The sequence below is a fragment of the Rattus norvegicus genome, chromosome 6 (assembly GCF_036323735.1).
Source record: "Rattus norvegicus strain BN/NHsdMcwi chromosome 6, GRCr8, whole genome shotgun sequence".
In the NCBI taxonomy this organism is placed as follows: Eukaryota; Metazoa; Chordata; class Mammalia; order Rodentia; family Muridae; genus Rattus; species Rattus norvegicus.
Window position 1 is genome coordinate 105,937,129 of NC_086024.1, and position 12,216 is coordinate 105,949,344.

At 47.4% G+C, this 12,216-nt stretch overlaps 1 protein-coding gene and 1 long non-coding RNA gene across 3 annotated transcripts in view; one reads left to right on the plus strand and one right to left on the minus strand.

The window, feature by feature from the left end:
- Galnt16 (polypeptide N-acetylgalactosaminyltransferase 16) overlaps positions 1-12,216 on the plus strand; it is an 81,053-nt gene that overhangs the window by 36,142 nt on the left and 32,695 nt on the right. The window lies entirely within an intron of this gene.
- On the minus strand, positions 6,692-7,240 carry LOC134479446 (uncharacterized). The gene is made up of 2 exons (XR_010052736.1): positions 7,101-7,240; positions 6,692-7,009 (listed from the first exon to the last, which is right to left on the minus strand). It is a non-coding gene; the product is annotated as an uncharacterized LOC134479446 (long non-coding RNA).

Genomic DNA, 12,216 nt, shown 5'->3' on the forward strand with positions numbered 1-12,216 from the left:
TGCCCTTCGAGTATCATCTCCTCGGTACTCCATTCCCAGTAGACTGTTCCCCACTTCTATCCAGAGGTTGCAAGTGACAGAATTTCCTTCTTCACGAAGACCAAATGGCATCTCATAGTGTACGTGTGCCACTTTTATCTATCCACCCATCCATGGGTGGGCAACTTTGTTAGTGTGGATAGTCAGGGCTTCAGTGATCCCAGCAGACTTGGGACAGACCTCCATCCTATCTTCAGTTACAAGTCACTGACCAGGGACTGCAGGTCCACACACACACACACACACACACACACACCCAGGTCCAGTCACCACTGCTTCTCTTCCCCTCGCCTCCCTCCTCTCTGTCTGGAGCAGCCACTCTGACAAGCACCCTTGTCCATACACAGTGTGGCAGCTGAAGTGGGCGTGGCTCACACCTTAACAGTTTACTCCTCCCCGAGACTCTCTCCCAGAATAGAGATGCTGATGATATGACGATTAGCTCTGGTTTTATCTTAGGCAGAGAAGAGCGAAGTGAGGTGGAATCAGTGGGTGAGGCGCCCCACTGCCTGGCCCGATGGCCTGAGTTGGATCTCCAGGACCGCTATGGTGAATGAGGAGACCAGACTGCTGAGAAGCCGCCTCTTACCTCCAGCCCTGCACATGTCGTTCTTGAGCTCACACATAAGCAAACAAACAAGGGGTTGGGGGAAGCTAAGGGTTTTGTTTAGAGATGTGTTGTGTAGCCAAGCCTGGGTTTAAATTCTCTATCTTCTTGCCTCTTTAAGTAGTAGGATTAAAGCACGATCCACTGTACTCAGCTTAAGAGTTGTTTAAAATTTTTTGTAAAAGAATAAGTTTGCTGGACATGGTGGTACACACCTTTAATACCAGCCTCGGGAAGCAGGGGCAAGCGGATCTCTTGAGTTTGAGACCAGCTTGGTCTACAGGGGAATTCCAAGAATAGCCAGGGCTATCCAGGGAACACTGTTTCAAAAAACAGAAGAAAAAAAGAAGATGAAAAGGAGAAGAAAGAGGAGGAGGAAGAAGAGGAGGAGTGGGAGGAGGAGGAGAGGAAGACGGAGAAGAGGAGGAGCAGCAGGAGGAGGAGGAGCAGGAGGAAGAGGAAGAGGAGAGGAAGAGGAAGAAGAGGAGGAGGAGAAGGAAGAGAAAAGGAAGAGGAAGAAGAGGAGAAGGAGGAAGAGAAAGAGGAAGAGGAGGAGGAAGAGGAGGAAGAGGGGCACACAGTGTTTTGCCCCATGCTTTCCAGGCAGACCCAGGCTTGTGCTTGTGAACTGTCTCTATGAATCGTGCTACAAACTCCTACCCGTGCTTCCTATCACTCATTTAGCATTCTTAGCATTTTCTGTTTCCAACAAGTCTGCAGTTGCTGAACTAGTACATTTCATATATTGGATAGTTTAATTGCAGGCTTAATGCCTGGAGATGTAAGATGATCAGATAATTGATCCCCTAAAGCAAAGCAAATGCAAATTTAGAGGCACCTCTGAGAGCACAGCTGGAACCTAGGACTGTCTCATGGGGAAGCAGGTGTGTTTTAACCTAAAAATGGAATTTCTGCTAAGTCAAAATTTTAAAACGCTAAGGTTGCCAAACAGCTTTTAAATCACAGTTGTACCAATTAACAATCCAGCAACGCAGGAGCGCTCCTGTTTCTCCAGGCTGTCAAAATGCTGAGTGTGGATAATTACCCTTGAACTTCATCAGATGAACTAGCAAGGAATTATATCTGATTTTACTTTGTACTTCTTTAATAATCGATGAGTTTGAACATCTTTTCATTTATTATTTGCTATTTAAACTCACTTTCCTAACTCATATCTTTTATGTCTGTTTCTTTTGGATTATATGTTTTTGTTTTGCTTTTGAGACAAGGTCTCATGTAGCCCAGGCTGGCCTCAAACTTGCTAAGTAGCTGAGAATGGTCTTGAACTCTTACCTTCCTGCTTTCATATTCCATCTTTTGGACTTTTTTGGTCCTTTCTTGTTGATATATAAGAACTCTTTATATATGAAGGAAATTAGTCCTGGACTGGAGAGATGGCTCAGAGGTTAAGAGTAGGAACTACTCTTACAGGGCCCTCAGCTGGGTTTCCATCACCCACACCCAGCAGCTATCAGCTGTTGCCTGTAACTCCACCTCCAGGTTGGCCTTGTTCCCACCCACCCAGGCCCCTGCCCCCCAATTAAAAGCAAATCTCTAAAAAAGAAACTTAGTTCTTTTTCTTTGGCTGGTATTTTTTTCACAGGGTGGTTTGTATTTGACTTTGAGACATTTTGTTTTATTAAAGCCTTAAGTCTTTTATGTACTATCATCTTTCACAGCATTTGGTTTTTATGGCCAAGATTGGAGAGGAAGAAAAGACTCAAAGTTTGTTTTTTTTTTCTTTATATTTTGTATTTCTTTTTCAAATATAAACTTATGAGCCTCCTGGCAGTCTTTTAAGAAGTGAGGTCAGCTTTATGGATTTCTGCATTGTCTAGTCAGTTTTCCAACACTAACAACTGATTAGCCATGGCTCAGCTCCTGTCAACTCTCTGTGTCCGTCTGCCCTTCCTTCCTCCCTTCCTCCCTCCCTCCCTCCCTCCTTCCCTCTTTTCCTTCCTTCTTCCTTTGGGATGGGGGTGGGGGGAGATGGGGGGGAAGTGAAGGAAAAACTTAAGTCTTAATTTTAAGTATTTTTTTGTGTATTCTTTGAAATTTTTCAATATGACACAATGTATCTTGAGCAAGTCCACCTCCAGCTCGCTCCTCCGGCTTTTGCTAGACCCCTCCCAGCACAGTTTTAGGGCCTCTTGCCTATGTTTGGCAGGTCTGCTTGGTTCATTCGAGGAAACCCCTCTGTGTAAAGCCTGTAGTCTCATGAAGTTTTTAACTATCTGACAGGTATTTGCCCACTTTAATTCTTTTGTCAAATTTCAGGAAAGTCGAAATTCTCTTCCATGTCTAACTCTTCCGGCTGAAGGGCCCCTCTCTCAGTACAGCTGCCGCTTGCTCAGGATCGCACTGGATTTGTATAGGGATTTATATCTTTGCATGCCCGAGTCTTTCAAGAAGAAATGTATCTGCCCCATGGGTCTGTGTAAATACAGGTCCATGCACATCGCTGCAGTGAACGCTGCGTACCCATCTGTACCTCTGGTGTGCACCTGTGACATACTGTGATCACAACATTTGAGTTTTGTTTTTTTTTATTTTCTTTTTGAATAAAGCCACACTGTGGTGTGTCCCAAAAGAAATAAAAAGGTTCTTCTGTCTGTAAAGAACAAATATCATGTCACTCCTGTTTCCTGAGTTCACTTTCCCATTTGTTCTTAGATAAAATGCTGGGCTGCAGGCCAGGCAGGGGGGTTGTGATGTGCCAGTCAATGGTCCTCTTGGGAAAGACAAGTCTAGCAGCAACCCTGGCTTAAGTCCTCCTGTGCCACTACAGAAGAGCATCACAGGTGGCATGGAAACAGCGGAAATTCACTTCTGGTAAAGATAAGGTTTGGCGTCTCATTGGGGCTGCCCTCTCTTGCTCTCAAGACAGCGCACTGTTTGCCATTGTGAGTGAAGCCTGGAGGTGGAAGGACCTGAAGGGGAGGGGTGGGTTCTCTCTGGAGTCTCTGTCACTGGGGTTTTAGTACACTCGTGAGGGCTCAATCTCTTCCTCATAGGCTGCCTATTATTAATACCAGCACAGCGGGGATGCAGGTTTAACATTCAAATCATGGCAGACCTGCCAGAGACTAGCTATGACCCAAGTGACCCAAGTTCTCTTCTTCTTAATGCTACATCTGATGCAAACAGTCTGTCTTATGTCACGGAGATTTGCCAGGAATGGAATTAATATATACATATAGCCATATATATATATATGTATATGTATATATTCATTCATATTCATTATATTCAACACACACACACACACACACACACACACACACACACACACACACACACACACCCCACGTCTTAATAGCTCAACTGTTAGTCATGGACCACACAAGTTTGCTTCTTGCTTGACCCACATATACCTATCAGTCTGATGTGGCTCTCTTTGTCTTATTTTCTCTCCTTTTTTTCTCTTTGCATGTGTATGCACATGTTGTGCTTTCATGTGTGTAAGTGTGTTCTCCTGTGTGTGTGCATGTAGAAACCTGAAGTTGATGCTAGATATCTCTTGCTGAGCTTAGGACTGGCTAGTCTAACTAGTCAATCTGCCCTGGGGTCCCCTGTCTCTGATTGCCCCCCACTCCACCCCTATCCCTCCAGTGCTTGGATTATAGGTGTTGCTGATTCTGGGGATCAGACTCTGGTCCTTGAGAACATGGCAAGTGCTCTGTCCACTGAGCCATCTCCCAGCCCTGAGTTGACTTTGCTGTGAGAAGGGTTAAAAGCTGAGACGATCAGTGGCTGATCTGAACTATCGCTGTTCTACTTGGTTATGTTTGATCCTGTCTCAGCCGGCTTCATTGGCAGAACACAACTTACTTTCTCCTGTAGTTGTTGTTCAGATTGTTTTCTACTTCTCATTTCTATAAATGAGACTTTTGTATTGTGTATTTTGAATTGTGCTAAAAAAAAAAAATGAACCTTGAGCCAGGCATGGCCACTTATTAAGTCTGTAACCCCAGCACTCAAGGAGTGAAGGCTAGTCTCAAGTTCAAGGTCAGCTGCCTATAAAAAGGAAGCAAGATTCTGTCTCCAAACAGTAGACTGTAAGAACCGTAGGAGCTGGGAACCTGCCTCTGCTGCACTGGGCTTAATCAGGAGATTGCCATCACCGTTACAAAGCTCGCACTCTATTCGCTCTGTGGCCTGTTGCTGCTATTTTTTCCTTAGTTGCTATCTGGCAGGTCCAAGTCTAATGGCTTCAGACTATGAAGCACTTGGAGGGCAAGGACACTATGTGGACCTTGGCACTTTGCTTTTGTGACTAAAACTGAAGAGGCTGGGTCCGCAGCGTCTGCTCCAGAAGAGGTTATTTGGAGAGTGGAGCGCCTTGAGGTTGGTTTGTTGTTGTTGTTTTTGTTTCTCAGCAGCTCTTCCTGTTATCTCTCTCTGCTTAGCAGCAGAGCACTGACAACTTGTTTAGGATGAGGGGGTGACACAGTAGGACAGGTAAGACCCCAGGTAGAAATCAGCTTTGTCCCTTCTTCAATCAGTCTGCAGCTGAGGTTATCAGGACCCTGATGGTGTCCCTGGCTGGAAAGTGTCTTGAGGGGCCCAGAATGGTCCAAAAAAGTCTGGTTATGTGCTATTTTGGTTTAAGTCACAAAAACTCTTGCGTTTTCCCTCTTCCTTCCTTCCTTCTTTCCTTCCTTCTTTCCCTTCCCTTCCCTCCCTTCCTTTCTTTCTTTCTTTCTTTCTTTCTTTCTTTCTTTCTTTCTTTCTTTCTTTCTTTCTTCCCTTTCCCATGTTCTTTTGAACCATAAGAAATGCTTCCAAGCTCATGTGCAGGCCAAGAACGACAGCACTGGGCACGTCCCTGTGCGAGTTGTAGCCTGATTCCCTGGCCGTAAGCCAAGGAAGAAGGCAGCCCAGGGCCTGCTCTGGAGCCACGAGCCTCAACCTTGGAAGGAGGTTCCCAGGCTCCTCTAAGTCCAGGAATGGCCCAAGGGCACAAATAAGCTTTATGCTCGGCTCTGTGGACAGATGGTCATCACTCCCGTCCCATTCCTGTCTGTCCTGTATAAAGCATGGATGTGAGAAGAATGTCTTTTGCAGGCACCTAACAGAGCTTTAGGTACACAGTAGGTCCTCGGCGTGTGTTCCGTACTGTAGCAGAGATCCTGAAGTCCTACTCTCCTGGGTTACAGAAGCTGTGGCTGGGAGGACAAAGCAGGGTTTTGATGTCCTTTGCAGGTGCAGGAATGCTTTAGTCAACCAGCAGGTCACACCACGGGTCTCTGCGGAGACTACTACCCTTAGACTCTCTCCGTTCCCAGGCGGTCTCGGGACTTGCCACAGGGTAGAACATGGCGACCTGTGGAGCCTCTCGGATCTAATCAGGAACTGTCTAGAGTCATGGCCTGACTCCATGTTCCAGCCTTTCTGGGACCCATTTGGTGCCTGAAGGAATGTACAGTGGGGCCTCCCTTGGTTTTCTTAGTGAAATCGCTTGAGCATTGGAATGCACTAGAATTCTTAAGTCCCATAAAGCTCTGTGGTCAGCAGCACCCTGAGAGAGTGACAGGAGTGGCAGGGGCCCTAGGTAGGTGTCCCTACCAGTGAGCCTTGATAGGTAAGTGATCTTGAATCTACTGGCAAGGGAGGTGGAAGTGTTGTAAAATGGTAGGTAGGTCTCCATGGTAACTAGGCTCAAGCTTAGTTCTGTTGGCTGTGCAGGTGGGGAAGTCCTAGGTCAATACAGAGAAAGGCAGTAGAAACTCAAAGTGGGGCTTTGCTGAGAAGTGGGTGAGGGTAGCCATTACCCCGAAGTCCTTCACAGGGTTAAGATCCTGGGATTCCACTAGTTTATGACAGTCCTTTATCATTAGGTACCCATGGAAAGCCACAGCTCTGGGGTCGTGGAGAACACTGGAACAATGTGGATGGCTTCAGAGTCCTGATGTTTCTGTCCCAGCCCCAAGGACTAGCTAAAGTGGTCTTCAGGGCAGCCTGAGCAGATGGCTCTTAAAATCTCCCGGGGGCTTCTGTGGTGAAGCTGAGGTTCAGAACCACTGGTAGAAATGGCAAGTGAGATAATTAGTAACAGCCATAATTATTATTACAATGTACACTCCAGGCCCTGGGCTAGACGTATTACACATTCATTTCCTTTAATCCCTGGAATTCCCATTTTCCAGATGAAGAAGCACTCTAGGGTGAGGTAAGTTATCGCCAAGGTCAGAGAGCAGCAGGATCTGGCAGGCCAGACCAAGATCATCAGACTCCAGGGGCCAGGTTGGCTGCCACTGTAATTATAGCTTCTGAGGCAGCTCGGAAGATGGGCTCACATCTGGGCCAGGCATCCTGTATCCAGCCGGAGGCTCCTGGTCCCACGCCACAGAGGCATTTGATCTGATTGGATGAGAGTAGTCACAGAGGTCAGGGAAACCCTGGGGGACCCCCATCCCAGACTTGGAGAAGAGATGTTGAATGATGTGCTTACCAGTTCTGAGAATGAATGGGAATTTCTTCTCGGCTTCATGGAGAGAATCACATTCTGTTCACCAGGTGTTTCTGGTTTCTAGCAGACTCGGGAGGAGGGAAAAATAAAATAAAAACCAAAAAACTCAGGAGCCATTCATAAAACAGGGCTACAGCCTTGGAGTTGTTTACATTTAAGAAGGGGGAGGTCTGTGGAGGTTTGAAGGGAAAGTTTACCAGGCTTAGGGGATGGGGCTGAGCTGTTCTGGTAGAAACTGACATGGAAAATTTTCCTTCTTATTTTAAACCTCCCCTTTGCTGTTTGCTTCCTAATTTTAGCAGCAGGAAGCAATAGGCAATTCTTGATGGGAAAAGGCTGAAGCAAGTCAAGCAAGTCTCAAAGTTTAATCAAAGTGACGATGGAGGTGAAGCTCTCAAGATGAGGGGCTCCTCTCACCCCTCCGCCCAGCTTCTATTCCAGCTCCAGCAGTTCCATGCGGTTGAGCTTACCGAGCAAGAAAGTGCCGGGTTTGGCATTCCATAGAAGGACAAATACTGAAGAAAAGGGTGGTTGCTTACACTTCAGCCAAGAACCCTCTGCCAGGGGCTGGAGGGTAACGAGAAACTCAGCAGCCCATCACTCAGCAGTCCTCGTCGGCCTCCATTCCTCACCATGGCAACACAAAAGGGCTTCTGGTGTGGTCCACCTGGAAGCTCCATCTTGAAGGCTGCACACTGCCCTGCCTGCTAGGGAATGTTGGGAATGGCCAGCCTAGCCCTGGATGGCAGCCTCTGGCCCAGATACCAGGGACCAGCCTGCTGTCTCAGGATGGGCAGCTGCCTGGCTGCGTCTTTGCCAGCAGGGGCTCCTTTGCTGGGTTTGGGATTTTACTTTTTCTTTTTTTTCCTTTTAGAGATGGTTTTCCTGTTCATTGAGGAGACCAAAGGGCTGATAGCTATGAACTTTCGGTTGCTAGCACAAGACAGCTCATTCAAACTATCCTGAGGGAGGGGATGGGACGGAAAAAGGAGAGCTCATCATATAAAAACGTCTCAAGGTTCTGATTGGTCTAGATTGAATCAAATAACCATTCTGGAATGAATTAATGTACTACTGTAGCTAGGAGTAAAGTAATAAGGACCCAACATCCTGTACTCACTCATGCGGTGTTGGGACAGGGACAGTGAGAGACCTTGACAGGAAAATGGGCAAGAAAACCCTCAGGCAGCCACAGCTTTTCTGTCACCTGCTTGTCCTCTGCAATTTCAGATGTTGTATTTGTCCAGATATGGGTCAAAAGGCTGCAAAACGAGGTTGCTATCATTTCTCACACATTTGCTCTTTTTTTTAATAATTATTTTATTGTTTTATTCGGAGGGATGCTTGGCCTGGGTGTGTGTATGTGCATCCCGTATGTGATCAGTGCCGACAGAGGCCAGAAGCTGGCATTAGAGCTCCTGAAACAGGTTTGGTTATGAACTGCCATGTGAGAGCTGGATTGAACTCGGGACCCTCTGGAAAAGCAGCCAATGCTCCTAACCACTGGGCCACTTCCCCAGCTCACACATTCATTCTCTAGCCATTGCTTTTAAAGTGTCCGTACCACTCGGGCACCACTGTGGACTTTAGGTTCCAGCAGTCAACAAAACAGGCCGTCCGTGCATGCTTTGATGAAACTTGTGCTCTTAAAACAGAAAATGGCCAAGAAGACTAAGATATAAAATACACACAGATTTCCAGGCGTCAGTGAGCACCGTAGGAGGAGGAAGGTAGGGTGGGGTGGCCTCATGGTTTTATGTAGACTGGAGGGAGGCTCAGGGAGGATGGGAGAGGGGGCAGTTCTGCAGGAGGCCAAGGAGCAAGGGTGGCAGACTGGGAGGAGAGGAGCCTTGCCTCTGAAGCAGAGCAACAGGAGAGGCTGAATCCAGCGAGGGACAGGACCCCCACTTCCTGATGCTCTGCAGTGTGGAAGAGTCACACTTGTGTCTTCCCCGGTTGGTCATACCAATTTAAAAGGTTTCTGTTTTATGTGTAAGAGTGTTTCGGCTGCATGTATGCCTTTGCATCACATAGGCAGGCACCTATGCCAGTGGAGGCTAGAACTGGAGTCATAGAGGGTCACACGTTGCCATATGGGGGCTGGGAAGATTCTACTAAGTTTGAGAGCGGGGACAATATTTAGGTATTCATTTGCTCCTTCAGCTCTTCATCCATCCCCTTATTCTGTCAACACCTGCTGAGTACCTACTGTGTGCCAGATGTAAGAACTCACAGATGAGCAGCACCTTTTTCTCTTTTTCCAAGTCAGGGTTTCACTGTGTAGCCTTGGCTGTCCTAGAACTCTCTATGTAGACCAGGCAGGTCTAGAACTGGGAGATCCACCTCCCTGTGCCTCCTGAGTACTGGATTAAAGATACGTGCCACCACCTCCCAGCAACGAGCAGCACTTAAAAAAAAATAGTATTGCATATTAGATGAAATACTGTATAGTACATGTTTCATACATGTATTCAATGTATTTTGATGTTATCGCCTTTGTCACCTACCCCTGGCTCTCTCACCCCACCCCCCAACTTTATGACCTCTTTAAAAAAAATTCATTGAAGCCAGTTAGTGCTGCCCATTTGCACATGTAGGGAGGCTGTCCACTGGACCGTGGGCAACCCATGGTCACCCTCACTCCCACAGTAGCTGTCAACTACCCATAGCTCCTTAGCTGTGGGTGGGGCCTCATGAGTCCCTCCCCATCCACAGGCACCTCACCTCAGTAGAAGAACACAAATGTCAGTGTCATGTGATAGGCTCCAGCCTGGCCTCAGAATTCTACACACAGCACAAGTACCATCACCTGCTCCATGCCCAGGATCTACATGTCCCCTGCTACCTCCATGTCCTATGCTAGCTCCTGATGGCCCTGTCTTAGTTAGTCAGGGTTGTACTGCTGTGAACAGACACCATGACCAACGCAACTCTTATAAGAACAACATTTAATTGGGGCTGGCTTACAGGTTCAGAGGGTCAGTCCATTATCTTCAAAATGGGAGCATGGCAGCATCCAGGCAGGCATGGCAAGGAGGAGCTGAGAGATCTACATCTTCATCTGAAGGCTGCTGGCAAAACACTGACTTCCAGGCAGCTAGGGTGAGGGTCTTAATCCCACACCCACAGTGACACAATTCCTCCAAGGCCACATCTCCTAACAGTGCCATTCCCTGGTCCAAGCACATACAAACCATCACAGGCCCTGAAGCCAAGGACCAAATATACACTCCCACTTCCCCCTGCTGTGCTTAAGAAGCCAGGTGGTGGCGGGAGAGAGGACAGCCACTGTGCTCCCCTGTAGGAGGGAGGAGAAGGGAAGTAGCAGCTGTGCTTACTGCCGAGCTGGCCTGAGGTAGGGTGAGGCTCTGTGACCATGTTACCCGCTGCTCTGCTATAAACCCTCGTGTTGGCGCAGGAACTGCTTCTTCATGACCCTTCTTAGCCATGCCTGGCATGAGCAAGAAAGAACCAGATGGCTACTAAGTACCTCTTCTAGGGCCGCCCTGATGTGTTTCTTTCCTTTTGTTATTATTTTTTTCAAAAATCAATTACTATTCTGGGGGCGTGTGCATACCACAGCACACATGTGGAGGTTAGAGGACAACTCTGTGGAGCTGGTTCTCTCCTTCCACCTTTACTTGGTTTCCAGGGATCAAACTCAGGTTGTCAGGCTTGGTGACAAGTGCCTTCACCCTCTGAGCCATCTTGCTGATCAAAAGCTTTTTAAGAAGTATTATTATTATTATTATTATTATTATTATTATTATTATTAATGTATATTTGGGTAGTTGTGGGCAAGGTGCATTCCAAGTGTGTGTGTGTGTGTGTGTGTGTGTGTGTGTGTGTGTGTGCACGCGCACACGCGCCAGAAGACAAGTTCTTTTCAGACAGGGTCTCTCACTGGCTTAGAGCTCTCCAAATAGGCTAATGAGTCCTAGGTATCCTCCTGTCTCAGTCCCTAGCACTAGGATTATAAAGATGTTCAGCCACACCCAGCTTTTTACATAGGTGCTGTGGATTTTACTCAGGTCCTGTGTTTGCAAAGCAAGCGCTTTACCAACTGGGCTCTCCTCCTAACTCTCTATTTCTGTATTCCCAGCTCCCCACAGTACTTGCTGTGTTAGCTTTACAGCCGCCAACTGAGAAACCCAAGACAGAGGTCTAAGTTCAGAGCTGACCCTGAACTTGTAGCTTAGTAGACGTATATGAAGTGTCTGTCTGCGTTACAAGGAGCACAGTGAAGTGTGTGGAGCACGCAGAGAGCAGAGATATATCGAGACGCTGTTTGAGAGGCACAGAACATTCAAAGACTCGGATGTCTCAAAAGCACAGGCAAAAAGCAAAAGCAGGCGTTAGAGAGCCACAAGGAAATGAGTTATGGTCTGATCTGGTGAACTAGGAGCTAGACCTCAGAAGTGGAAGGCTGCAGTGATATCTAGATACCAGCTAGGTGGGGTCTGAGGGAAAAGGAAGGGAAGCTCTACAGGGATCACGGTATTACCACAAGGCACATCCTTCCTCCCTCAGTCTCCCCTTTACTTGGTTCAGGGACAAGCAATGTTTCAGAGACTACATTCTGCCAATGTGATAGGAGAGAGGAGACCTCTGGGAGGAAGTGGACCGGTGTCCCATGGCTTCCTTCTTTGCAAACTGTCTCTCAGGAAAAATATCTCACTCCAGACCCTATCCCATATGGAGTTGGACTGGGCCACACAGAGGCTCTGGGTTGTGTACGGGAACTATAGACTTTTCTCAAGAACACAGTGAAACTTAGCTTGGTTTTGAAGGCTTGGCAGAGTCCAGAACATTCTCTGAAAGAGGCTTCGGGTGAGACATGGGAAGGCAAGGAGCAAGCTCAGAAGTATCCTTCCCACTTCCAGGTACGTGGTGGTGCTAGAGGTCAGGGGAAATGAATAACTGAGTGAGTGAATGGATGGGTGGGTTCAAACATTCATAAACGTAAGCCCAGGTGATCCTTAGGCCTCACACCCTTAGGAGGGGTCTGGGGTAGGTGTATAGTTCTCAGTCAGTGTTAAATAAGCAGAGGATGAGTGTGGAATCAGCCTCAGAGGTTTCCTAAGCCCAGAGTGGCCAA